We start from the raw sequence: 25,492 nt of genomic DNA, 5'->3' as shown, positions 1-25,492 counted from the left end.
TGAGCCCCCGGAGCGTTTCCCCCTTCTTCCCTGGTCTCTCCCGACCTCTAGGCCCTAGCTCCACCTCGACCGAGAGCTCCACGCCGCCGGCGATGTCGCCGTCGTGGCCACGGTCGCCGTAGCGCCCAACCGAGCACACCATCGTGCTCCACACATCACCAGGAGCACGTAGAACGCACCAACGCCTCCCCAAACCCCCTGCAACACTGATCCCGACCGCACCCGAACTCCGGCCGCCGCAGCCGAGCTCGCCGCCGTCAACTCCGGCCACCCCGAGCCCAACCACCACCACCAATAGACGCGGCTCAACCTCAGCAACACGTAGATGCCTTCCGCCGTCCATTTGGTCGCCGGAATGGCAAAAAGCACTCTCGCCGCCGTCTCGGATCTCGCCGGCGTCATGTCGCCGGTGGGGTTTGACTTGACCGACCTGGGGTTTGACCCCCCAGGGTCACTGACGCGTGGGCCCTGTCGGCCAGATGGTTAGGTTAGCGCTAACTACTGTTAGTCAACCCCCCTGACACTGACAGTGGGCCCCAGCGCCACTAATTAGTAATTAGAATTAATTTAAATCTGTTTAACCCCCCCTGTCACTGACGTGTGGCCCCCACACGTCAGGTTTGACTTCAGCCAGCCGCAGTTGACCTGCTGACGTCACACTGACGTCAGGCTGACGCAGTAATTGAATTTCTGGATTTAAATTAAATCAGGAAATTCCAGAATATTAATTAAACTTCAAAAATTCATAACTTTTATTCTGTAACTCCAAATTGGACAAATTATATATGAAAAATGATCAGAAAAATCCAATCTATCCATCTGTACCATTTCCATGCATGATCAAACAAGTTAAGTTGATGTTTTAATCAGAACAAGAAAAGGCACTTTAAAAGGCCATATTTGAATTTGAAATTTGAATCCTTGATTCAAATTTGTTCAAACCCTTCTGGTTTTAGTTGCATTAGCCCAACACACTCATATTGCCATGTTTCATGCATGCATCATATTGTTGCATATTGTTTGGTGATGTTTGTGTATCGATGTCCTTTGCGACAGGATCTGTCCCCGAGGAGTACCGTGATTACCCTAACGAAGAACCGTATCCGTGCAACGAACCATCAGGCAAGCAACCAACCATCTGATCATATCGATACAATCCCATGTTCTCGCTCCTGCTCTCTTTTACTGCATTAAGACAACGCGATTCAAACTGCTGTGTGTTACGGTAGTTGAACCCATTTCCTCTGCATGACCTGTCATTGCCACAGTAACTAGATGAAACCCACTAGCATGTGTAGGAGTTGATTGAGCCATATGTATGTGTTGTTCCTACCTTGCTATGCCTGCTATGCTTAGAGTCGTGTCAGGTCTGGTTCATCTGGGTGATGGGCTAGAGTGAAATGATTATGTCGGTAATGAGAGTGGTGTGGTGAACACGATTTGGTAAAGGTATCGATGAGAGGCCATGTAGGAGTACATGGTGGGTTGTTTCATTGAAGCCGACCTTAAGCACTGAGATCTGTATGTGTGATTTAAGAATCAGCTACTACCATGCATTGGGCCCGAAACCAATGGACCCTCTCGACTTCTTATTCACCCTAGTTCTCCGTCCAGGAGTTGCAAGTAGTTTCTGGTGTTTGTAGCCTACTGGAGGCCGTGGACAGCGCTGACCGTAGGGGTGGGCTGTGATGCGGTAGGTACGTGGCACGGTGTACCGAATACCCGTTAGGTATCTCGGGAACCCTGTTCACATCGTTCGGGGCCGTATGGGAAACCTCGGCCGGACTCCCTGCGGATGGAACCTGAATAGGCGATAAACCTGGACTGGAGGCTTAGGTGATTAGGTAGGTCGTGGCCGACACCCACGTTGGGCTTCCGCTTGAAGGTTGCCGAGTACATGTCGTGTAAGCGACGGTAAGAGGTGAGAGCGTGTATGAAGAAGTACACCCCTGCAGGGTTATCATGATCTATTCGAATAGCCGCGTCCGCGGTAAAGGACTACTTGGTTGCCTATACAGTTCATAGACAAGTAAATGGAAACTGTTAAAAGCCTCAAGATAAGTGTGAGTGCTGAGGATGGCTCTTCCGTAGGAAGACGGAGGTGGATCCTCGGTAGTGTATTGAAGTGGTGAGTAGTGGACTCGTGTGCGCAAAACTATTTCAAGTTGGAGTATCGTAGGATAGTCTAGCCAAGAGTCAAAGCTGGCTTGCTGCAATAACTCCACCGACCCTTCTTGATACTATGCATGTATGTAGGATCTGATGTAAGTCTTGCTGAGTACCTTTGTACTCATGTTGCTATAATCTACATTTTTACAGAAGACGCTGCAACCCCTTCTGATGGGTTCTATGTAGACGTTGACATCAACGAGTAGGCTAAAGACCCAGGTGGTGACCCTGAGCTTGTGATGGACCACGTAGTATAGTTAGGCTTCCAAGCCTCTTTTATTTTACTAGTTGTCTGTACCCAGACAAAGTACTTCCGCTGTTGGCTTGTATGACTGTATGACTTGTATGTTGGGTCGTGAGATCCGTACCTTTGTGTATGATATGTATGGCTCCCTGAGCCTTAAATAAAGTACTTGTGTCATAGAGTCATGTTGTGATGCTTCGTTGTATTTGCACATATCGAGCATATTGTGTGTATGATTGAAATGCTTGGTATGTGTGGGATCTGACTATCTAGTTGTTTATCTTTAGTAGCCTCTCTTACCGGGAAATGTCTCCTAGTGTTACCGCTGAGCCATGGTAGCTTGCTACTGCTCTGGAACACTTAGGCTGGCCGGCATGTGTCCTTCTTCGTTCCTGTGTCTGTCCCTTCGGGGAAATGTCACGCTTTGAGTACCGGAGTCCTGTTAGCCCGCTACAGCCCGGTTTACCGGAGTCCTGCTAGCCCAGTGCTACAGCCCGGACCCACTTGCTGATGACCGACACGTTCGAAGCTGGGTCATGGATGCCTGTCCCTGTAAGTCTGTGCCACTTTGGGTTTACGACTAGTCATGTCAGCCCGGGCTCTTTATCATATGGATGCTAGCGACACTATCATATATGTGAGCCAAAAGGCGCAAACGGTCCCGGGCAAAGGTAAGGCGACACCCGTGGGAATACCATGCGTGAGGCCGCAAAGTGATATGAAGTGTTACCGGCTAGATCGATGTGACATCGAGTCGGGGTCCTGACACCCTATTCGACATAATTTCCCATGCGTAGATGCCCGTGCATTGCACGGAACACCAAGATTGGGGGTGGACGGCTCTGGCAGCGGCCATCGCGCCAGATTTTTCCATGGCCTTCTACTCCTAGATTGTGAGAGACAAGGAGTTTTTTGTAAATAGGGAACAAGTGCGGGCATCTTTTTGCAAAAATGGAGAAGCTTGGTTTGTATGCGTCAGATCTAGATCCGACGGCTATTGGTGAAAGATGGGAGGCACAACATCATCACCAACTCAGGACCTGTTTGATTCGCGGGTTTTTGAAAATGCAGGAATAGGACACGGCAATATTACAAGTTTCAAACTGATATTACAAATGTTAGGAGTAATTCTGCACCTACGAAGAGGGAATTACTAGGAAGTTTACGTAAGAACTTTCGTTACTTTAGGTGGATGCAGCATTATCGTACAAACTAAAATCCACCGCCCTGACAAGTCACTAATGGACAAATAAGTTTTCGAGTCTCTGGCCACTTGATGTTTCAAAAACAAATTCAGCTTCTGCGGAGAAATGAGCTCCACTGTGTACCCGCGTGGGTGTGGCTGGGCACGAAGCGTGAGTACATGCACGGTTCACCTATTCTCTTCTTGTATACGTACACCACCTACGTGGGGTTGTGTGAGAGAGATACAAACCTAGAGAGATATAGTGTGTGGGTTCTTGAGATTTTTTTTGTGGGGGGGTCAATCAAAAAATTTAACATATGCAATGTGTGTGAAATAGAGTCCTGGATATAACATATATATAGAGGGGCGATCCACGAGAAGAGAGTGGAGGTATCATCGGCTTGAGGTGTCCATAGAATCGAAGAGAGAGATGATGTGTGTGTGTGCGCGCGCGATCGATAAAGAGTGCCATCGAATTTGTGTGTGCCCATGTCAAAGAAATAGAGTGGCTGGCCTACTAGAACGTGAGATGGGACATGTGCAGTTTGTATCTGTGGCATGGATACCTACCTGCAGCGCTCGACTATTGGTGTGTGGTGGGGGAAGAGGGAGGCCCAATTAACTATAGAGGTACAATGGCTGGTATATGTGTGGAGGAGGAGAGAGGCCTACCTCATGTATTAAGGAGATCGATCTGCCTCATGTATTAAGGGAGATCGATCGGCATCCATGCATATGTGCAGGAGATGAATAAGGTTGGGAGAGAGACAGAGCTAGAGTGTTGCAGGGGGTGGTAGTGGAGTTTCTTCTAACAAATGGTGGGATAGGCTTGCTAGACAAACGGAGGGCACGCCTGCAATATCAATAAGAGAGGAGATGGTTGCTTGTTGTCTGTACACGTGTGTGTGAGAGATGTGTCAGGAGGCATGCACGAATGATGAGGGGGGACGATGTGGCTGTGGTAAGCAGACGTAACTACATAGGAAGATCAATCACCCTTTGTAAGAGAAAGGATAGACATAACTTGTGAGGTACGTCGATCAATGGGGGGTAGTTAAAGTCGATCTAGGTATATGTTGGGAGATCAATCGGTATACATGCATGTGTGTGTTAGAAGCAAATGAGGCACGAGGAGAAGGATAGAGAGAGAGGGATGCATGTAGGAGGTGGTACGAGAGGCATACTATATCAAGGGGGAGGAGTGTGCGAGTACAAGAACGATGAAAAGAGTGGTGGGAGTGAGGCATGGATGGTGACAAGAGAAGAGGGGAAGCTTGTGTTTGTGCTAGGCACACCTGGCTAGAGAGGAATATCGATCGATGTGTGCCGTAAAGAAGGAGCTGGGGGGCCTACACACACCGTGGGTTGAACAACCTAAAGTGAAAAGACGAATTTGCGCGATGGAGTTAGAGAATGCTGAGGGAGGGTGAGAGGGATGCGGGCGTGTGCATGCACAAGAGAAAGTTAGCGCTATCTACAAAGATAAGAGGGTTGTGTTGGTGTAAAAGACGAATAGAGATCATATATACTTCATTATAAAAAGCGAATTTGGATATTTGAAGAATTTATCGTAGTGTTTCAAACCGACGGGTGTGTGAATATATATAAAGGTGATACACATGGTGTGGTTATGAACATGGTATACTACATTTAATATGTTTTATCTCTACTCTTATAAAAACGGAGTTGTTGATGATGGTGTGCCTGCCATCCTGCATTATAGGTCGTCTGATTTATATCTGGCGGATAGCAAGGAAACTATGATGGTTGAAGTTGGCAACAATCATGACTGTAGATTCTTATTGAAATAGAGAAACGAATTCAAATTTAGTTCGAATTGCAGTGGTAGTATAGACATTTCGAATGCACTAAAATGTTGGTATGAGTAGGTTACATGCACTATACAGCAAGCGAAAAAATTTAATTGGACATAACATGGATTCATACTCCCTCCTTCCATCTATATAGGGCGTAATGAGATTTTTAAGACCGCCTTTGACTATTGACAAGATTAATAGTACATGACATGCACAATGTGAAAATTATATCATTGAAAGAACCTTTCACAGACGAATTTAACGGTGTGCTTTGTGTAAGTTGCATGTCATATATCATTGCTCTAATATTTTGTCAAAGTTAGCATCGAAAAACGCATTAGGCCCTATATAGATGGAAGGAGGGAGTAGCTTTGAATAGCATTTGTATAGTAAAACGGGGCAAGACTCTCTCTTTGTGTGGTGTGAATAGTTTTATTTTTTTCATTTTCTTTTTGGTTGAGGGAAGTGCGAATTGATTTGGTACGTACAAGTGCAATATTACTACACGTTAGGCTTGTCCCTAAAATTCAACCCGCATCTTGTTATATCCCGAAAATTCAGATATCATGCTCCCAAAACTGGCGCCTTCACAACCCGCGCCGTGCTATCCCGAAATTACAACACGCGCGAAAACTCCCTCCAGCTGCCAAATCCCGACACGCGAAATCCCCCTTCTAACCCCGAGCCGAAAGGGCCGCTAGTTCAAATCGGTGGGGGGTACTTTTGTAACACACCCTACATTTTGGACAAGCGCGTTCCTAAGTCATGCTTCACCCCCTCCCATCGCCCCCTTTTCGCCATTCGAAATCCCAGACCGCCATAACCTCTTCGCTCCAGCCACGAAACCCCACCCTCCTCGGTCTGCCACGTCACTGCTGCCCAGCCGGAGCCTCTTCCCCGACGACGTCGTCCAGCGCAACAGCTCGACGTCCCTCGTCCACCTCCCCGGATGAGGATCCGTCGTCCATCTCGTCGTCCCGCCGGTTCAGCCGCCCCGTCCTCCACATCCAAGGAGCTGCTCCGACGATCGCCTCGTCTATCGCGGCTGCTCCATCCCCACAGCGCCGCCTTAACCTGCTCCACCAAAACCGCAACATCCTCACCGACTCCTCGGACGAAGCCGAGGCCTACTCGGCGCCACCAAAGAGGTTGTACACTCATCGCATCGCACCTTCTCCTTAACTCGACCTCCCGGCACCGACGGTGCTCCATCCCACACCCGCATGGAGCGGCTACCTTGAAGCCGGCGCCGCGGGCGACATCTCCATGGCGGCTCTCCCCTAGTGTGAGGCCCCTTCGGCGGCGGCGGCCATACCAGCCAGATCTGCTGCTGCTCCGGCTCTCGCTCGATCGCTCGCTCGCTCAGCTGCTGCTGCTGCTCTCCCCCTCGCTCGTGCTGCTGCTCTACTCCGATTAAGCCACACTTCAATCGACTGAATTAACTTTTGGGTCAGTCGATTTTCAGGGGTTGGGGGGGCTCGCCGAAGTTAAGGAAGAACCACCCGCAGCAGGGACGGGGGCTCGCCGGAGAGGTACCCCACTATCTATCTTAGGGTTCAGGGTGGGGGCGGGGGGCCTAGAGGGCTGGCCGGGGCGGCGGTGGCGAGTTGTTTCGGGGCGGCGAGGCAGCGCTGGGGGCCGGCGGCTTGGCCGGTGGTGGCTGGCGGCTTAGGGGGGTGCAGGTTGAAGATTAACTGCAGGCCCTCCCTAAACTACATGTCAAGTGCCTCTCTGCTACCATTGCGTTCAGTTTCGACAGTAGAATTCAGATTCCACAGTAAATTTTAGTTTCAACAGTTAAGTTCAGAGTCAATAGTTTTTACCTCATCTGTTGTAGTCAGGTGGTTTTTGGTGATGTTAATTTTACATCCATTTTACATCATCTATTGGAGATGCTATTAGAATCCCACTTGAGATTGACGATGTCTGTCTTGTGCTGCTTCAGTCTTGACGTCTTACGGCTCACCGGAGCTGCTCCAACGACAGAACGATCCGTCACAACAGAGCAGTGCCCTGGACGCCGTCTACAGATTCCTCAGATCTTCCTCCACACCTCTAACAGCCACCTCTGCCTCAACTACTTCAGCGACCAACCCAATGATGCCGAGGTCGACACGGCTACGGCAAAGACGTTGTACACTTGTTGCATCACTTATTACTATACATTCATGTCGATCAATTAGGGCTATTTTGGTTCAATGGAAAAACATCGATCCACTGGTTGTTACCATCACTCTAAATTTCTGCATGCTCTCCTTACATAATATCACCATATTTTTTCGTATGCATGTCAGATATTGTACACAGTCATGCTGAACATGTAGAGAAAAAGAGAAGAGTTTTGCGCGGCAATACAATGTCATGCAGACATCGCTCCATGGTGGGTTCAATGGCAAACCCTCCCCACCCCTCTCCAGATTGTAATCCAGAGGAAGATATCTGTTCTGAGGCAGATTCGGACGCCGCTGACCACTCCTATTTACCCCCAAGGTGTTTGCTCTACCTTGGCATGATGATGTTAGTCATATCATGCATATGTTGCCTTGCAGTGCCTACTTTTGACATCATATATGTCATCTTCTTAGTTTAGACATGTTCTGTAATGCCACTTGTTTAGTTTCTATATCATATATGGGAAATATGCAGTCTCATGTCTTTTAGCCAGCCATAATATATGTGAAATGTGCAATGCCATCCTATTTAACCAGGCATCATATATTTGAATGATATCTTGCCCATCCTTTTCTTCATTACATTTCCATTTGTCGACAATGTTTGTACATTAAACTACTCTTCCTGCGAATCAGCCATTTGGGTGGGAGATGGAAAAATCTGGAGTGAAAACAAGTCCTTCAGACCAGACAGTGCTACCTGTCGAAGCAGATCTCTTGTTGGGTCCCGATAGCTCCTCAGAGATGGATTTAGAGACAGATGACCAGTCATATTCCCCCACTGAGGTGTATGCTCTAACTTGGCACGGTTATACTGCTCATATCATGCATACGGTGTCTTGCATTGCATAGTTTAGACATCATATACACAATATTCAACACCATGTTCTTAGTTCAGACATGATATTGAATGCCCTCTGTCGGTGTCAAAACTGGCGGATCTCGGGTAGGGGGTCCCGAACTCTGCGTCTAGACTGGATGGTAACAGGAGGCAGGGGACACGATGTTTTACCCAGGTTCGGGCCCTCTTGATGGAGGTAAAACCCTACGTCCTGCTTGATTAATATTGATGATATGGGTAGTACAAGAGTAGATCTACCACGAGATCGGAAAGGCTAAACCCTAGAAGCTAGCCTATGGTATGATTGTTGTTGTGTATCTTATCGACTAGCCTAGACCTGGTTTATATAATGCACCAGAGTCCTAGGTTAACAAGAGTCCTAGCCGAATACGCCAGTGGGGAGAAGTCCTTGTCTTGATCGCCAAGTCTTTGTGGAATCTTCCTTGTATGCGGCAGCTATCCAAACTGGCCCATGAGTATACGGCCATGGGGGGCCTCGGCCCAATCTAATAGATTAGGAGACGATGTGGTGAGTACCCCCTAGTCCAGGACACCGTCAGTAGCCCCCTGAACCAGTCTTCAAGTTAGGGACGCTCCTCGATTCTTCCGAACTATTCTTCATCTTCAGTCGTCGGTCTTGAAAACTGGTTCAACAAATCTTTATCTTCAATCTTCAGGATCGCCGAAATGCATTCGACGAGTTTACACGTCGGGTATCCGAGGAGCCCCTTTAAGTTTACGGCCTTTATCAATGCCTTGTTATTTTTATGCCACACCTCGGGTTTGAAGTTGTTCCCGGGCGGCAGCGTCCTCTTGCGTCCGAGGTCCAACGCCGGACTGTATTCGAGGTATCTTTTGCGACCGAGAACCAACGCCGGACCGCTTCCCAGCTCTAACACCGGAATGTATCTGAGCTCCAACGCCGGACTATGTATCCGAGCTCCAACGCGGGACTGTATATTCGAGCTCCAACGCCGAACGGTATCCAAGCTCCAACGCCGGACTATATCCGAGGTGTCGTAAATCACCTTGGTTCAAAGAAGTTTGAAGGAGTTTAGCCGAGCTTAATGCCGGAAATGCCCTCTATGGAGCCAGCCACTAGCGCCCGAGCTTTATGCCGGACTGCTTCCGAGGTGGTGCACCACCCCGAATGTGGGCCGATTTTTGTGAATATTGTTTATTGGTGCAATTTATTCTCTGCCGAGATATATAGCCAGTAGCCCTCAAGGTGTGAATCGGTCTAAAACCCGAGATGCACCTGAAGGATGACGTAAGACCGCTGATCCCAATAGCCGCTGAGACTCAGGTTGATTTGCAAAATCGGCCTGAGGATCAAGTCCAAGCTCGGCAGAATACTTCGGGACACGAAAAGCGGCATGCTCAGTCCCCGAGACTCAGGTTGGGTGCGGCCGACCAACCTGAGGATCAAAATCTCCTCGGAAACTATATTGCACATAAAGTTTTCTGCATTGGACAAGCAATGCAGTAGCCCCCGAGACACTGGTCGGGTGGTAACACCAGATCAGGGGATCAATGTGCCCCTTTAATATTTGTAAATAATAAGCCCGAAGCCCAGTAGCCCCCGAGCCTTAATGCGGGCACGGGTGGCCGAATTAAGGATCAATATCCATAATAAAATCACAAATTATGTGTAATGACTCTATGTATCCAAGTACTTTACATCATTAATGCTCGGATCCGCATTGTACAAAACTTTGTTGACCGACCATCGGCTTCCACCTCCTTGGCCAGTAGCCGAGGAGTGTTTGTCCTACTTTATAAAGCATTTATGAGGGCAAAGATTTACAACAAACAAGGCAATCTGGCCATACGGTTTTATAAACATAGGTACGCAGAGAGTTATATTACTGTTTAACAGAAGAAATGTCTTCCAAAGAAAATAGTCCCGCTATCGGTTCCTTTCTTTGGGTTGTCATGCTAAGCATGGTCATTAAACCTCGGCTCTAACGTAAGAGCAAAATATTGAGGATTTAGTTTGGGAGGCCAGTTAATAGCCCCCGGTAGTGTTTGGCGACGGTCGGGGTCAAGCCGTAAACACTTCGGCCAATGTTATGAATGGCCCATCATTTAACATAGTCATCGGATCGCTGACCAGTTTACGCTTATTGTGAAAGTCAGTTTTTGGCTTTCTCCACTGAGGTGCTTAACCATGTGAGCTGGAAGCACAATCGCAGTGGTTCTCCCTTTGCACGCCTAGCCGAACAAAACGGAACGTAGGAAGCAAGTGCAGGAGCCGGGCAACCCAACTATTGACCGAAAACACAATTCGAAACCGATGCATATATAGCAATATCTGAGAATGTTTTTGCCGAATCCCTAAAGGTGTCCGGCGTTGCACTGCGAGACTAATGCTGGAAAAGCACAAATAGTTTAAAATTGCCAAAAAGCTTGGAAAACCAAGAAACGTCAGTAAAAACATGACATCCAAACAATATCAAGTGTTCGGTGCCAATCCGAAAGTTGGTCTTAGAAAAAAGAAGTGCTTCTGTCGTGCTTTAACATGATACATCCTATCTCAAGACTTCGAGCGGGTCAGCCTACGGCTTCAACCTCCTATCCCGAGGGCGGAGTACTTCTCATCAGGCCAGTTTAGCAAACTAAACTCTAGCGGCTTTGAGAGAGAAATTAGGCTCCCCGGCTAGTGACCGCACACTCGTGTCAAAAAAAAGGAGTGATAAATAATAATAATAATAAAACTTTGCAACGACTAAGAAGAAGAACACTTGTTATAAAATGACTCAAATAAACTTAAGAGCCCCCAAGTGACTTGGGTAGAAGAATGATTGCATGTACCGAAGTACTTATATCATATCTATGTTCAACCGAACTTTAAACGCGTCTTAACCGACCGTCAGCTTCTCCCTCTTCGGTCAAGGACCAAAACGTGTTATGTACTCCATCGTTCGAGAATATCGATGGTGTTTCCAATAACCAGGCAATCAGGCCATAAGGCTGTAACAGACAAAGCGCGCTCAGGGAACTTATGCTATATTACCGTGAAGTGTAAGAAGCATCTTCGAAGAAAATAGTACCCCCACCGATACCTTTCTTCGATGCTCATTGTTATTATGAGACTTGTGCAATAGATTTTTTGTACTCATGAGCTCCGTTGTGTGCCGACCATCATTGAAAACTATAAGAGCACTAGCTTTCGGCTTCACCCAGTCTGAGGTCCGGCTCGGGCGACCCGATCGTGACAATCGCAGAGGTGCTCCCTTTACTCCCTAGCCAAACAATCGGGAATGTAGGGGTAAACACAGGAGCGAGGCAACCCAGCTTGCAAATCACTTAAGTCAATATGGTGTATATTGTGGCGTAATACACGAACAAGGAACGGAGTCGTACAAGTATAATCATATGCAACAGGAAAAGCTTCATAAAGGAAGCCCCCAAGTAAACGGGGTATTTAAATTTATGCGTCACAAACAAAGTTTGGACAAGGAAATTTTTTACAAGCAAATTTTTTTCAAAAAAGTATAATGCTTGGTCGAACCGAACACAAGTTAGAAATTAATCCTTTGAGCATGAAAGCGACTTAGCTGGTTAATGTGTTCGGTATTGATGACGCGGTCCGAGCTTGATGCGGGGCAAGGTTCCATCCCCCAAGCCGGTCCCGAGGTGGCGGAGCGGAGAGCTCGACACGCCGAAGTGGTGACATAGCACGGTCAATGTAGACCGGCCGAGTGACGCCGAAGTCCCCGGATCATTTTCTTGTGCACAAAAAATAGTGCAAACCGGAGATAATAGTAATAATGATAATTAAAAAAATCGTTGCATAATAAATAATTTATGCAAAGTGAGTAATAAAAGAAATATGGCCTGGCGCCGAGGTGGATGTCGATGCAGGGCGTCGGCGTGATGCGGTAAAGGTGTGGCAAAGCCTGAATTCGCAGGTCGGTCCGAGCTCCGGATGCGGCGTTCGCCGGACTATGTACGGAAACTGACCGAACCACCATGCGACTGTCATTAATGCGGCCACCATTTGATGGACCTGTGTATATATGATGGACAAACCAGAGTAATAATTCCTTAGGAAAAATGAACCCAAACAAGCAAAAAATACTGGGATTAATAGCACCTGGTTTATTTGTTGTAGCAATCCGAAGGAAGGTGGTTCCCGAAATTGGGACTCGCTCCGCACACCCATTACCTGATGGGCGATAAAACGACAGCATGGCAATGCTGGCAAAGGTTGGCTTGCCGAGGCAAAGCCCTCGGCCCAGCTAGCGTGACGGAGCTGGTCGGCTAGTGACGCCGAAGTGTCCAGAGTAGGTTGATGAAGAGATGGTGAAGTCCCCGGTCCAGCCGAGATGTCGAAGCCTCGATGTCAGCCGATGAGTCGAAGTAGGTCGGTGTGATGGACACCAGCTTGAAGAAGCAATAGTGTGGCCCTGTCGATGCAGGTCGTGACGTGGTCGATGCCGGCTTGATGAAGCGACCGTGCGGCGACGCCGGTATGTCCGCTCTGTGTAATCCGTGGGGCGGAGATGTTGATGATGATTTATCCTTCGTGATGCCGGACTCTTGTTCGGCTTGCCGAGATGATGATCCGAAGAGTTGAGCTCGGCTCAACAAAGTGACGTCGTGTCTAGCGCAGGTCGGCAGCCATGGAGTAATATTGCCGGACTGGTTTGACACCAGCATGATGTTGAAGATCGTGTTCAAAAGATCTTACAGTTAGTGGGATGTGTTCGGGAACAAAACACAATACCCCATACAAAATCTTCCTTCAAAAGGGATGTTCGAAATCCCGTTCATAAAAAAGATGAACTCGTGTCGGATTCGTTTTCGCGCAGAAAACAGATCCGAAAAGTGATGCACTAATCGGAAGGTTCCCGGAGTTTGGGCGGTCGGATGGAGCTGAAATTTTGAGAGGTGGTAGATATAGGAATTTCGCAGCCGATCAACAGTTGGATCGTCCAAAGGACGTCCGAGCTAGAAGCTGGACACCACGCCCTAAACTCATCCAAATTCACGTCCAGATTTGACAGGCTCCGGTATATCGTGGATTGCCAGAGATTCCTCCATCGGAACTCGACGAAATTTTCCAGGGTTGTTATAGACTCAATTCCGCACAATTCCACCAAAGAGATCGTCAAAGTGATACTCGAGGAGGTGGTGGCGGCAGATACGAGTTCGCTGTCCAAAAAAAACAGCACGGTCGCTTGAGGGCAATGTTGACGTTGAGCCCCCGAGCTCCATAGATGATTCCTCCGTGATCTTGATAGAGATCGGAGTTGATGTTTGATGAAGGCCCTCGTTCGAACATGGTGATCCAAACACAGGGCGTAATTCTTGGTCGAACCAATGTGACCAGTCGAGCTGGTGACGAAGATGCCGAAGTCGCAATTGATCTGCAGGCGAGCCATCGATCCTTTTGTCGATCACACAGCGGAACTCTCAATGAAAGCACCAATGTTGGTGTCAAAACTGGCGGATCTCGGGTAGGGGGTCCCGAACTGTGCGTCTAGGCTGGATGGTAACAGGAGGCAGGGGACACGATGTTTTACCCAGGTTCGGGCCCTCTTGATGAAGGTAAAACCCTACGTCCTGCTTGATTAATATTGATGATATGGGTAGTACAAGAGTAGATCTACCACGAGATCGGAGAGGCTAAACCCTAAAAGCTAGCCTATGGTATGATTGTTGTTGTGTATCTTATCGACTAGCCTGGCCATGGTTTATATAATGCACCAGAGGCCTAGGTTAACAAGAGTCCTAGCCGAATACGCCGGTGGGGAGAAGTCTGTCAGATTTCGGGTTCCGGTAGACCCTTGAGGTTCGAACACTGGGGTGCGCGCGGAGATTTCGCCTTCTACCTACCTGCGCCCCACCGCCACGCTAAGATCTAAGCTATGGAAAGAACAGCATAAGAGACACAGGGTTTATACTGGTTCGGGCCACCGTTGTGGTGTAATACCCTACTCCAGTGTGTGGTGTGGTGGATTACCTCTTGGGCTGATGATGATGAGCAATACAAGGAAGAACAGCCTCGCGAGGGTCTGTTCTTGGCTGAGGGGATGAACTGCTAGGAGGAGTTCAGTCACCCCTCTCTCTCTCTGATTTCGATCCCAGCTTGTTTCTGGGTTGGCCGATTCTCGATCTCCCCTACCCTTGGGGTGGCTAGTCCTATTTATAGGCAAAGGCACTGGGTCTCTTCCCAAATATTGAGCGGGAAGGACGCCAACAATTGGCCATTTTGAAGGGGAACATCTGGTACACTTATCCTGACTAAAGTAGGTCCTCGCCTGCCAAAGGCTCTAGTGGTGACGCTGGCTTGGGCTCCACAATGACTTCCTCCCTGCCGTTGGACTGGTCTTGGTCTCGTTGCACCGAAACGGGTGCCTTTGCTTGATGCTCTCGCCTGCGCTTGCTCCCTTTGCACCAAAGAGGAAAGGGGGACACTGCGCGGGCTGGCGCCCGCCTGGCACCCTTGGTCATCATGGCTTGCGTCACGGGCACCTCGTGAGGTACCCCGCCTTGATCTCTCCGCCTCCTCGCGAGCCAGCCTGATGAGGTCGTGCCTAAGGAAGCTCCGTGTCGTCCGCCCCGCGAGGCTTGGCCCCTCGCGAGGGTCTTGGGTCTATGTTGATGAAGATGGGCCGTGCTGGGCCCCCTTTGAGCCACGCCGCAGCCCGCAGGCAGGCAAGTCTGGGGACCCCCGTTCCCAGAACGCCGACAGTAGCCCCCGGGCCCAAGGCGCGCCCGGGCTTGGCCGTGCAGGGAGGCGAAAGGGCAAGGGCGAAGCGCGGCGGGCCCTAACAGCCTGCGGCCTTGGGCGCCGCGTGGCGGTTGATTGGACGTGGGCGTCTCCACTTCCCCACGGCGCCTCGGGAACTGCACGGATTGGACAAGTCCCTGCATGCAAAGCGGGTCATGATTACCTGCGATCGTGGAGGTCAGCGGTTGGCCTTCGCCGGCCATAAGTACGGAACGGCACGCGCCCTTCCAGTCCATCCCTTCCTGCTTCTCCTTCTTCTCGGTCCTTGCTCCGTCTTGCTGCAATGGCTCCGATCCGCCGGTTCTCGACGGCAAAGAAGGGAAAGGCTCCCCGAGAGGAACCAGACCCGCTCCCGCCGAAGAAATGGCTCGCCCTCCGCGGCCGAGATGAGGGGGCCCATCAGGTGGTGTCGGGGCCCTGGTGCGAGCGGCCACCGCCAGGGTTCCCACTTCCCTTGTACGCCCACATCAAGGGCTCTAAAGGAGTCGATGCCGATCGCCATGGGCGGCGCCGCCGTCGGCGCCGACGGGTCATGAAGGTGTGGGTCGTCCCCCCTGGGGCCCACACCGAGGGCTCCTCCCGAGAGTTCATGCTCCACGCCGCCATGCCTCCTCAGTCCTGGATTTGCCTTCCTCCCTTCTTCGCCTCCATCATCCCGCATGGAGAGCTCCTGGAGCTTTGGCTGCAGCACGCCGGCTGCAGTGCCCTCGCGACCGAGGCAGAGGTCACGGTTGTTGCCCCGGGCGAGGTCTTCATGACTCGAGGCTGGAGTGAAATCGCCTGGGTTTGCGGGACAAGAGGCGCCTTCGCGATCCACTTGGAGTACGACGGTGCTTCGGTGATGTTCTTCAAGGTCTTCGATGCGAACGGGCGCCGGCTGGAGTGCTGCCCCGGGAGAGATGGTCGGGACCCTGCTACAGCGAGGACTGGGCCCGCCGATCGCACCCTTGGCGGCTGCTCAAGAGGCGGAGGCGTCGGAGGTTCCAACGACTCCGGCGAGCTCTTCGCAACTCCGGAGACGAGCGACGATAGCTACGAGCCCCCGAGCCGGCGCTGCTCCTGGAGCAGGGCGGGCTCGTCAGGCTGTCGCCGACTCTGATCTGGATGGGGTTGGCGCCGGTGCTTGATGGCCCACTGTTGATGATGGCATCTTTTGCAGGGGCGCGTGTAGTTATCGTCCTTTTAGGATCCGTTCCCTGTGAGGAATCAAAGACGCGTCCCGTGGGGGCTTGTAAGGTGCCTGTGATCCTGTTTTGTTAATATAACCCTTGTTGTAGAACTGTGCGAGTTGCTCATCCCGTCTTAGCTCAGTTCTCCCTTTCGAACATCACGAGGGCTTGGTGCTCTGCGCCGACAGGTCCCAATCCCAAGGCGGCTTCAGCCATCGCTAGTATGCCAGGTCGCGATGCCGTGGTCAAGGCCAGGAGGTGAGCGACCCGGGGTCCGGTAAGAGCCCCTGAGTCGCGATGCTTAGGAGGTCCCCTTTGGCGCTCAAGTAGCCGTTGTTCGGTGAGAAAGGAGAGCGGCGTCGCTAACACGGGATTGCATTAGGTGCGTGGATGGTGCCACGGTAGCTGGTGCTTCCGGGTGGTGACTTATCTCGAGAATCAGGGGCCGCTCTCTGGTGTGTCATCGGGTCCGTGCATCGGCAAGCGTGAGGTTGCTCGGTGAGGTCCTCGTGTGTCCCTCCCCTCTCGCCTTTGCTCCCCTTTCTGCTCTACGTCCTCGGGTCCCGGCCCTCGAGCGAGTCTCAGCCGTCGCTAGTATGCCAGGTCGCGATGCCGTGGACAAGGCCAGAGGGTGAGGGCTGGAGAGCCAGTAGGAGCCCTGAGTCGTGATGCTCAGGCACCCCCCCCTTTAACGTGCAAGCGGTTCGCGCGGATGAGAGTGAAGGAGACACCGCAAGGGCCTCGCCTCACGCAGCTCCTTTAGGAGATCCTGTAGACCCATCGTAGAAAGAACGAGGGGTTGCCATGACAATTGACAGTCAGCCGTTGGTTGCTTCCGAGGGGTGATGTGGCACTGAAGGCTTGACGAGGTGGCGCCATGCGGGGCTGCCGCTGCCAGAGCTCAGCCATTCAGGTTTGTCGGCGTTGCAGGGACGGACCCATGCGCAAGCGTCGTGCCGTTTGGGAGCAGCTCCGTCAGTTGGCGTCAGTTGAGCGGGCAACTAGGTCAAACACATTAGCTGCGAAGGAGTGGATTCATTCAAATAGATGTTGGGAAGGCGGACATCACTGAGTCAGGCCCGAGCGACTTGGGGACGATGCAGCCCGTGGGGCGCCCCCAACAAAGTAAGCTAACAACATGAAATAAAAGGGATACATGCCGCAGGGACGGACACGTGGCCTGGGAATAATGCAGCCCTGGGGGCGCTCCCAGCTGGAATGAAACTTGAAAGATGTCACCTGATGATGTCGAGGACGAAGGAGTGTTGGTGTAGCAGACTCGGTGGGCTGCGGAAGCCGATCCTCATGAGCCCCCAGGCCCAGGGGCCTCGGGAGGCTCCGGAGGCACTGGTGGCTCCTCGCGGACCATCTCCATCTCCGCCAGGGCTGCGGAACGCCTGGCCTCTTGAGCCTCCATGATGCCCCACATGAGGTGCTGGTACGTGGCAGCCGCGTTCGGCAAGCCGTAAGGCATGCGAACGTAGCTGTGGGGTGGACCTTAGCAGCGCCCCACTCGCGAGGGCCAGAGGCGCTCCAGAGAGGCGACTCGATTGAGCCCTGGTATGTCGATGCAGACGCACACCCACCATCCTCGCCTCGATGGGGAGCCACAGCTGGTAGGCGGCGTCTGCCTTTCTTGACCCTTGACTCATGTAGCTCCTGAATGGCCTTGCTGACGAACTCCTGAGGGTCTGGCTCTCCTTGCCTTACTCCTTCTTGAGGGAAACGTGCTTCAAAACACGCCTCCATGTGGTGCCCAAGCGCCTCCCTCGTGACCTTAGCCAGGTCGGTGGCCCTCCAGGGGAGAGCCCCCGAGCCCTGCCTGAGGAGGGCGCCGGGCGCGCTTTCCTATGCGATGGAAGGAGGTTCCCCTTGGGCAGGCGCGGGCCCTGAGGGGCCTGCCTCCTAAGGGGCCGGGCCGGATGATGTCTTCTTCTTGGGGGCGGTCTCAGGAAGCCTCCTGCTTCCGCGATCCGGGTCTTCCAGTGATGCGGCCTGGAAGGCTCATTCTAGGGAACACACCGCGTCCTTCTCTTCACAGGGCACCGTGATGACTCCGCCACTTCCTGGCATCTTGAGGACGTTGTAGCCATGGTGAGTTATGGCCATGAACTTGGCCAGCGCTGGGTACCCAAGGATGGCGTTGTACGGCAGGCGAATGTGAGCGACGTCGAAGTCGATGAGCTCGGTGCGGTAGTTGTCGCGTGCACCGAAGGTGATAGGGAGGCGGGCCTGCCCAATCGGGACCGTGGAGCCGTCGGTGACTCCAAAGAAAGGCTTGGTTGGCTGAAGCTGGTTGTAGGGCACTTGGAGATTGTTGTATGTTTCCACGGACAGGACGTTGAGCCCTGCCCCGCCATCGATGAGGGTCCTGGTGACCACCATGTTGCTGATGATTGGGGAACAAAGCATCGGGAGGAATCCGGCTGTAGCCGCACACTTGAGCTGATCTGTTGAGCTGAACGTGATGGCGCACGCCGACCACCTGAGAGGGCGCGTGTCTTCGAGCTTGGGGAGGACCGCATTCACTTCGCGGGCGAACTGCTTGAAGATGCGTTGAGAGGCTGGGGCTTGAGCCCCGCCCAGGATGCAGGCGACCGCGCGCGGCTCCTGGAAGCCCCCAGCCCCCTCGTCCTGATGGCGGTCCTCATTTCTCCTTGGCTGCGGCGGCAGCGGAGGGAGGCCTGCGTTGCCTTGAGGGCGATCCTCACGAGGCTGATCCCTCCAGTCTCCCTCGCGAGGCGGGTCTTGCCAGCGATCCTCGCGAGGTCGATCGCGCCACCCTTGGCGCGGGCAGCGGTCTTCCCAGTGTCCTATGTTCCTTCCTCCTCCTCGACCGTAGCCCCGGTCACCGCAGTCGGGGCGACGACCGATCCTTCCTTCTCGCACGGCTCGGAGCTCTTGACATTCATTGGTGTTGTGGGTGTGGAGGTTGTGGTACACACAATACCGACTGCCCTTGGAAGATTCGGGCTGATCTCTGTCCCGCTTGGTGTCTGGTTCTGCCGCGAGCACGGCAGCCCCCTTGCGCTTCATGTCCTTGGCCTTGGGCTTCTTCTCTTCTGGGTCTGCGGCAGGCAGCTCGAGGAGGGAGAGACGCCCTTCCTCAGCCCTGGCGCACTTGGTTGCCAAGTTGAACAACTCCAAGGAGGTGCACAGGTCTTCATGCATCGCCAGCTCCTCCTTCATCTTGACATCGTGCACGCCCTCGGAGAAGGCTGAGATGATGGCCTCCTCAGTCACCTTGGGAATCTTGAGGCGTGCGTTGTTGAAGCGCTGGATGTACTTCTGCAGGGTCTCTCCGGGTTGTTGCTTGATGCGGCGCACGTCGCTCACGGCGGGTGGCCGGTCGCGAGTGCCTTGGAAGTTGGCGATGAAGCGGGTGCGCATCTTGTCCCAGGAGGAGATCATGCCTAGAGCCACGTGCGGGCCCTGTCCTTGAGCGCCATGGGAAACCAGTTCGCCATGACCTTCTCGTCTCCGTTGGCAGCTTCGATGCCCAGCTCATAGAGCTGGAGGAACTCCGCAGGGTCGGCCCTGCCGTCGTAAAGAGGAGGCAGGTCTAGCTTGAACTTGCTGGGCCACGCGACACTGCGTAGCTCGGTGGTGAAGGCACAGCAGCCTGTTGTGGCCACGGGAGGCCTTGGGTGACAGAGAGCTTGGTCTTGCATGTCCCCACGCGCTGCAGCTGGGAGCAGCGCGGGGTCTTGACATGCGGGAGTAGGAGCATGGTCGCGACGTGCTGGAGCAGGGAGCGCCCAGGCAGCTTCTTGCGGGCGAGGGACTTCTTGGATGCTCTGCTCTTTCCGCGCTGGCACCTGACGGAGCAGGTTCCGCCCAGGCGCCACGTGCCTTGGAGCCATGGAGCCTTCTTGAGGAGGAGGCAGTCGGGGCGCCGCCGGAGCTTCGTCGCCCGCGCGGGGCGGGGTGCGGTGCAGCGGAATGGACGGTGCAGGAGAGCCCCCTGCGGCGCGGACGAGCTCGGCGACGCGGTCGAGCCATTCTTCATAGACGTCGTCGACGGGACGGTAGTGCAGGAGCTCGTTTGCCGCGATGAGCGCAGCTCGAGCCTCCATTGGTGCGCGGAGCGCGCGGGACAAAGAACCAGCTAGGGTGAGCGAGGGAGTAGGGGTGCGGCCGTCTTGCCGCACTGACGGATGCTGAGACAACGCTTGCTGCTCGTCCCCCGCCGGGCCGGTGGCGGCGTTGACGGCAAGTGATGGGGAACGGCGAGGACACCCGCCGACAGGAGCCGTCTAGGCGACGCGGGAAGCGAGAGCGCCCGGCGCTCGGCGCGGGCCTGACAAGCATCAGACATGGACGTGATGGTCGGAGGAGAATGGGGTGGTGGAAGACGAATTTCTGGCGCACCCCTACCTGGCGCGCCAAATGTCGGAGATTTCGCCTTCTACCTACCTGCGCCCCACCGCCACGCTAAGATCTAAGCTATGGAAAGAACAGCACAAGAGACACAGGGTTTATACTGGTTCGGGCCACCGTTGTGGTGTAATACCCTACGCCAGTGTGTGGTGTGGTGGATTGCCTCTTGGGCTGATGATGATGAGAAATACAAGGAAGAACAGCCTCACGAGGGTCTGTTCTTGGCTGAGGGGATGAACTGCCAGGAGGAGTTCAGTCACCCCTCTCTCTCTCTCTGATTTCGATCCCAACTTGTTTCTGGGTTGGCCGATTCTCAATCTCCCCTACCCTGGGGGTGGCTAGTCCTATTTATAGGCAAAGGCCCTGGGCCTCTTCCCAAATATTGAGCGGGAAGGGTGCCAACAATTGGCCATTTTGAAGGGGAACATCTGGTACACTTATCCTGACTAAAGTTGGTCCTCGCCTGCCAAAGGCTCTGGTGGTGACGCTGGCTTGGGCTCCACAATGACTTCCTCCCTGCCGTTGGACTGGTCTTGGTCTCGTTGCACCGAAACGGGTGCCTTTGCTTGATGCTCTCGCCTGCGCTTGCTCCCTTTGCACCAAAGAGGAAAGGGGGACACTGCGCGGGCTAGCGCCTGCCTGGCACCCTTGGTCATCATGGCTTGCATCACGGGCACCTCGTGAGGTACCCCGCCTTGATCTCTCCGCCTCCTCGCGAGCCAGCCTGATGAGGCCGTGACTGAGGAAGCTCTGTGTCGTCCGCGCCGCGAGGCTTGGCCCCTCACGAGGGTCCTGGGTCTGTGTTGATGAAGATGGGCCATGTTGGGCCCCCTTTGAGCCACGCCGCAGGCCGCAAGCAGGCAAGTCTGGGGACCCCCGTTCCCAGAACACCGACAAAGTCCTTGTCTTGATCGCCAAGTCTTTGTGGAATCTTCCTTGTATGCGGCAGCTGTCCGAACTGGCCCATGAGTATACGGCCATGGGGGCCTCGGCCCAATCTAATAGATCGGGAGACGACGTGGTGAGTACCCCCTAGTCCAGGACACCGTCACCCTCTGTTTAGCATATAAATCACATATGTGAATTAAATGATGTGATCCTGATTACTTAGATAACATGTAGGTGAACTATGTCATGCGATCATGTTTAGTTATTCATCATATCTTTGAATTATGTTATGTTATGCTATCCAGTTTAGATAGACATCATATATGTGAAATTATGTCATGCTATCCGTTTTAGTTAAACAATATACATGTCAACTATTTCATGCCCTCTTTTTTCCACACTATCTATTGCATCTGTCTCTCATACAATGTCTGTACATTCAACTATGTTTCCTGTTTATCAGCCATTTGAATTGGAGCGGGTGATGCCAGTATCTAGCGGACTAAAAACACGGTCTTCAAATAAAACAGTGATACCTCTTGGTGGAGATATCACCCCGTTTGTACATGCACAAGAACCAGCCCTACCACACATAACCCAAACTCTCGCAGATTGTACCCCTACTACGATGGACAGAGAACCAGCTTCACCCAATCTAACCCCAACCCCAGCCGATAGTAACCCAGTTCCTGTTGACACAGAACCATCTCCACCACAGAGCTCGCAAACAAGAGTAGTTAGTAAGGAAGCTCCAGTGCCCAAAGGGCCAGTACTATCACGGCAAACCCCAACACCACCAGTTAGTACGCTTATTCCTGTGGAGGAAGCACAACCAGCTAGTCGTAGTTTAGCATCTATCGCATTTGATGTTGTTAAATCGTATGTGCGTATCTTCCCATCTTGGAAATATTATACTGAAGATGAAGGAAAATGCTAGTTGCAGGTGTTTGTCCAGGAGTTATGTGTAAGTAATGTTATTCATGGCAATTACTTTGCTTCGTCCCATACATCCTACCTCCATGATGGTTATAATACAACAAATTTTCCCATTTTTCTCAATAGAGAAGGACCGATTTGGAAACTCAGGATGAGGTAACCTATACTAATACCTCTGCTATCTTCAAGAATGCTTGGTGGCAGTATCGGAATTACCTAAAGAAAACGTACTTCACCAGCAAAGAAACTCATCAAATTCCCTTACGTTCTCCTGAGACACATTCACCAGCAAAGAATGTGGTAAGGTCTATGAGCTCATTTTCTATTTTAAGTATTATATTCTTGCGTCTTACTATACTCTGTTCATGTAGAACAAGTGCCTAAACCTGAAGAACAACAGTTCTAATTTAAGATTCCATTGCTACCATAGGACATAGATATATGTTTGTTTGATGCTTTTATTATGTACTAGTACTTGGCAATAGAAGACTTGGTAGTTTAATCCTGTCCACCTTACTAATGAACTGGTTCACCGAAATGAGTTTCATATACTAGTACATGCTAAACTTGTTATGTGTCTGCTTGTTTCTTCTTTTAGAATGCTGACAGAATATTGGGGAAGAGTGCCTTATTAAGAAACGGTAAAGGAAGTAATGCAGATAAGGTTCAGGATAGTGACACATCCTGTCTTGGTTTAGTGTTGGAGTTACTGGCCACTACCGCTTGCACAAGCTATTCAAACTCACTGTCTGAGTCAGTTCGGTTTCTTGAGTCTCAACTACAAGCTGAAAGACATCGATCAGCTGTGCTGCGACAAGAAGCGGAAGGACTGCAGAAGTCCCTGGAGCATTCAGATGCATACTTTCTGGTGCAACAGCAAGCGTTGGAGGATTTTAGCGCCAAATAGGACAAAGCTAATCAGCTTGCTAAGCTTATTGCCAGCATGGTGGATACCAGGATAACGTTTCTTGAACTCTTCTAAAGTTGTTTCAGTTATGCTCTTGTTTTGCTGCCGCATTTATTTGCACTGGTGGCCAATTTTGACGGCCGGTGTATATGATATGCTGCTTTGTTCCCCATATTTGCACTGGTGGCGAACTTTGATGCCAGTGGATGTAATATGTGTAATAGTCGTGATAGCCTAGCGTTAGTTGCTTGCTTATTTATTTCCTTGTTGTCTTGTTTATTTGTTTGATTGTAGTCATTGCATTTCTTTTTCCGCGGTTAACTAGTGGCTGCAATAACCTATTTTTTAAAACTAGGCCACAATAACCATGGGCTAATATTTACTGTAGTGACACTGCGCCTCCTACGGGCCGTAGAAACAGTGGGCCTTCTATAGGCCGTAGAAACAGTAGGCCTTCTATGGGCCATAGAAACAATGGGCCTTCTATGGGTTGTATCATTAATGGGCCTTATACGGGTCGTATGATCGATTGGCCAAACATGGGCCAATAACAGGCCGCATTATGGCCGTAAACGGGCTAGAGTTGGAATCGTCCGTTCATGGGCCGACCGTAATGGGCCATCGTTAATAGGTCGTATTTGATGATGATATGAAAACGGCCCAACGTATTAATGGACCACAAACATGCCGACTGTAACCACGGGTTGAATTTGGCCCACAAGCAGAAAATGATAGTAACGGGCCATAAGTAAACAAATGCTGGAAATGAGCGCAAGAATAAATGGGCTCTGAGAAGGCCGAAAGATAACATGGGCTGGAAACGGCCCAATGGAATAACGGGCCATTAATGGGTATAAAGTGATACACTGTTCATTCCGGGCCAGTTTCACCACAGGCCGTTAATGGGTGTAAAGTGATACACTGTTCATTACGGCCAGTTTCACCACGGGTCATTAATAGGCCAAGAGTTACATAGGGCCTCATATGGGCCGAAAGACGTCATGGGCCATACATGGGCTAGAAGTGAAAACGGGCTGGAATCATATTGGATGGCCTAGATGACGCTACTGGGCCTAATTCGGATAGGGCGTAATGGGCCTTGGGTTAGCGGGCTATAAATGGGCTATATGCGAATAGGCCGTTAACAGGCTTTCCATGGGCCGGCCCGCCACCTTTTGACCAAGTCAAACGGGCCGGCCTTTTCATAGGAATGGGCCTCTGTTGGGGCGTGCCATGTGTTGATGTATCATAGGCGCCTATCTGACCCACTGACGAGCTGACACGTGTTTCGTCCGGCCAATAAGAATTTTACACGTGGAAATTTCCCATTGGTCGGGGCTGTTAACGGGTTATCAGATCCAAAACCCGACCCGATAGCTTAACAACGTTCCGTTACGGTGGATGCCACGTGTCGGTCACCCTTGACGAAAGCACTTCTGTGATGGCGATTTATCGTCATGGAAGTGGACACTTCCGTGATGATAATTTTGGTAATGTCATGAAACACTTCTACGAAGCACAGGTATGACTATCTTGATTATGTCATAAATTTGTCATGGATATACATGCATGACAAAAAAAGCAACCTACTGTGACAAACACGTATCATCACGGAAGTGTATTTTTTTTGTAGTGTGATCTTCCACACCAGTCTAATTACCAGTGGGATCCAGAGATGATTGCCAACCAGTGGCAATCAGAGTCTTCTTCTTCGTAGTACGACCCCAACTATTACTATGGATATCCGCCAGGCCAGCCGTGGCCATAGACCAACTTAGGCCAAAAGCCTAAGCTTGGGGGAGTAAGTATTTCTCACTAACATTACATTCATGTTCACACACTCATTGCTAGATGTCGGTGCTCATACTCTTTCATTGTATCATCCATGCTAGTTTATTTTCTTTTTTATGCTTTCTTCTTGCGTGTTTGATAAACCTTAAGAAAAACAAAAAATTAGTTGTAGCTTTTAGCTAGTTTTAATTTACATGCTTGTAGTAGTAATTAAAAAGAAAACCCAAAAAGATTTCCTGTTCTTCTTTTGC

Source organism: Triticum aestivum, chromosome 4A, assembly GCF_018294505.1.
Source record: "Triticum aestivum cultivar Chinese Spring chromosome 4A, IWGSC CS RefSeq v2.1, whole genome shotgun sequence".
NCBI classification, from domain to species: domain Eukaryota; kingdom Viridiplantae; phylum Streptophyta; class Magnoliopsida; order Poales; family Poaceae; genus Triticum; species Triticum aestivum.
This window is presented reverse-complemented; position numbering follows the sequence as displayed.